Source organism: Pteropus vampyrus, unplaced genomic scaffold (assembly GCF_000151845.1).
Source record: "Pteropus vampyrus isolate Shadow unplaced genomic scaffold, Pvam_2.0 Scaffold87, whole genome shotgun sequence".
NCBI classification, from domain to species: domain Eukaryota; kingdom Metazoa; phylum Chordata; class Mammalia; order Chiroptera; family Pteropodidae; genus Pteropus; species Pteropus vampyrus.
In genome coordinates, this window is record NW_011888868.1 from 6,157,244 (window position 1) to 6,161,053 (window position 3,810).

The following is a 3,810-nucleotide window of genomic DNA, read 5'->3' on the forward strand; positions in this document are numbered from 1 at the left end:
GATAAAGAAGCAGTGATACATATATACAATGGAATATTACTCAGCCATAAGAAGAGATGAAATACTGCCATTTGCGACAACATTGGTGGACCTTTAGAAAATCATGCTAAGCGAAATAAGCCAGACAAAAAAAGTCGAAAACCGCATGATATCACTTGTATATGGGATATAAACCTAAAAGCGACAAACAAACAGGACAAACAGAGATTCACGGACGTGGACAGTAGACTAGTGGTTACCAGAGGGTAGGTGGGGAAAGGGGTACATAGATGGGGTAAAAAGGGTCAAATATGTGATGACAGAAAGAAATCTAACTATGAGTGGTGAACACACAATGCAATATATATACCTTACTGTTGAATTGTACACTTAAAACTTACTGGATTTTGTTAATCAATGTCACCATAATAAAAAATAAAAAGTAAAAATAATTTTAAAAATATACTAAAAAATACATGGTGACAGAAAAAGACTTTGGGTGGTGAACTCACAATGCAATATACAGATGATGTATTATACAACTGTACACTTGAAACCTATATAATTTTAATAACCAATGTCACCCAAATGAATTTAATAAAAGTTCAAAATAAGCAAGCAAACACTTGGAACATAGTAGTTGCCTGATGTTTTTAAAAATAAGAAATGTAAATAAAAAAATTTTTTAAACAATATAAAATTGAGTAGCTTAAAATAACATTATTATCTCACAGTTTCTGGGCATCAAGAATTCAGGTCCTCTGGGCCAGGGTCTCTCACAAGCTGCAATTAAAGTTTAGGTTAGGGCTGTTGTCATCTCAAGTCTCACTGGAGGGAGGATCCGTTACCAAGCTCACTCATGTGGGTGCTGGCAGGATTCAGTACACCACGGGCTATTGGACTGAGGCCCTCCCTCAGTTCCCTACTGCGTGGGCCTCTCTACTGGGCAGTTTGCTTTGTCAGAGTAAGCAAATGAGAAGTGTCAGAGAGTGTTGAAACTAGACAGAAGTCAGTCTTTTGTAACCTTGGATATCCCATTACTTTTGATGGATTTTATCCAATAGAAGCAAGTCTCTACTTCTAGCTCACACTTGAGGGGAGATACACAGGCAAGGCCTGATTACCAGAAGGTGGGATAATTGGAGCCATTTCAGAAGCTGCCCAGAACACACACAAGTATACTTTCCATTTTAGACATTGTAGTTTTCATCTCTAGAAGTTCGATATGGGTCATTTTTATATCTTCCACATCAACTTAATGTGAAATCTTTCCTGTAGCTTTGTGAACATATGGAATATAGTTACAAGTTTTAGCGTCCATTGTACTAATTCTATCAACTAGGTCATTCCTGGGTCCATTTGATTTTCCTTTTCATTATGAGTCATATTTTCCAGGCCCTTCACTTGCCTGGTAATTTCTGATTGGATGTCAGACATTATGAGTTTTACTTTATTGGTTGCTGGCTATTTTTGCATTGCAATAATTAGCTTTTGTTCTGGGATGTAGTAAGTTACTGGGAAATAGTTTGATCTTTTCAGGTCTTGCTTTTAAACTTTAACAGGACCAATACAGCACGAATTTAGGTCTAACTTTTCACATAATTGAGGCAAAACATCACTGAAAACTACCCTGTGGATTATGAGGTTTTTTACTCTGGCTGGTGGGAAAAGGGAATAGTCCAGACCCTGGGTAAACTCCTGGTAATCCTTTCATATGGTTCATTCCCAGCCTCTGGTAGCTTCCTTATATGCCTGTGCTAACCATGCTCAGTGGAAGACTTGAGGGACTCTGAGCAAATCTCTGTAGTTCTTTGTGCAGCAGTCCTATTTGGTACATTGTCCTTGCAAATTCTATCTGCCATAGGGTGTAAGAGCTGATTCAGGGAAAAAGCAAGAGGATAGGATAACAAGGTAGATTGTTACCAGTGAGCAGTTCACTCACAACTTTCCTCAAGGCATAAACAGGCAGGGCTAGTGTTCTTTTTAAGTCCATAACCTTTGAAAAGAGTCCAAGTCAACAGTCACTGGGTGCCTACTATATGCCAGATATTGGGGTAGAGACACAACTCAGACTAATAAGATACACATGTAAACACCAAAAAACCATAAAGGACATAGCACAGTAGAGGATAATATTAGGGGTAGGAGCAGGAGTTGGGCTTCCTGAAGATGATCTCTCAACTTACTTTTAGAGAATAGGAATTTGTTACATGGTGTCAAATAAATTTTTAAAAATCCAGACTTGGTAAGGAGAGACTTTATTTGAAAGAATTATTGCAAAGAGGGAGGGCTATTGCAATGCGGAGAACGCATAAGATCTGGGTCTCCAGGGTTAGGCAAAAAAGTTTTTCTTCTATAGGGAGGAAGAAACAAGTAGAACGAGGGTGTCAGGAAGTAGGATAAATGGGAGTGGCATGGTCGGACAATAGATGAGACAATACTTTACCCTGAGTCTAGCCTGTTCTCAGGAGGGGCTGTCGCCTAAGGGTGGGCCAAAGTCCAATGGCACAAGGGAAGGAGAGATTCTTAAACAAGGTTTGAGTAACAAGTATTTTGTTCCAACTGATCAGTGGGGATAAGCCATTCGACTAATCCTCTGAAGTAAAGAATAGTAATTTGGAAAGTCTCTGCCCTTGTCACAGGTGAACAGCGTCCAGCCATGAGTCTCATCTAAGTCATATGTGAAGGGTGGTTCTTTGCAGTAAGCTGCTTTTCAGAACACAAATGATGGGGGATTTCTTAAACAGTCCGTTTTCTAGGATCATAAGGCTCAGTAAAAATTCAACATTGTCAGTAGACAGGTTAAGGAACAAGAAAACAGTAGGCACCTGCCTACTGGGGTGTGACGGAGTGTGAAGGGCAGGTCTGTGGGCTTCATTCAGCACCTGCGTTCCTGAGCACAGGCCTCAGGTGTGGTGGCTCAGGGCCATTTTGACTATGAGCATGTGTTTGTCCCCAAAAGGCCAGCTCAGAGAAATGGAATTCAGGGATAGTGGCTCTTGTTTCAAAGCACTCCTGACAGAATGGATACTGTCTCTTCCCCTGGGCTGGCCTGTGGCTGCTTCATAAAGAAAGTGTAAGGGCACTGACCACCAGGAAATGTAATGTTGATGCAGAGCTGCAAGGAGTGGGCAGGGACCCCAAATTTAGAGGCCTTGTTTAGCAGGCTTTCCATACTCCGCAGGTATGAATGCTGTTGCTTGTAAGAATGAGCCTCCACCTCAAAATAACAAGTTTTTCTTCATGACCTATGCCTGTGTGTGCCTTTCTTTTAGAGAGCATTCATGTCTTGTCTTTTCCTTAACCTTTCTCTCATACCAGGAATGAAAGACAAAAAGCCCAAAGACATTTTTCAGAATAAAGAAACTAGCCAGTAAAGACCCAAGAGTACTAAGCTGCTATTAGAGAAGGAATCCAGCCTCCCAGAAATATCAGAAATGTATTCTAGGAAAAAAATAATAAGTCATTTTCTCGGAGAAGATCAACTACCAGGAGCCATGTGCACTGTGGCTTCCTGAGGTGATAACCTTCAGGTGATCTAGAGGACCTGATGCCCACAGTGGAATTCACCTGATGTAAACATGAACAGGCAGCACTGTTAACTGCTCAACCTCTTCCCTCTATCTGGACCACACACCCCCAAGCTCCCAGGGCCTGTCCCCTGTCAACACTTCAACACAAAGCGGCAAGTCTCTTCTCGTCACCCTAGTAGTTCCCTGGGGATGGGCTCTGTCTCACCCCTGCTACAAAATGGGGCCTTGATGGAGGGTTGTTGTCCAGACATGACCCATGCCTATGACAAGGCATAAGGATAGCTAAAATGAAGAGCAA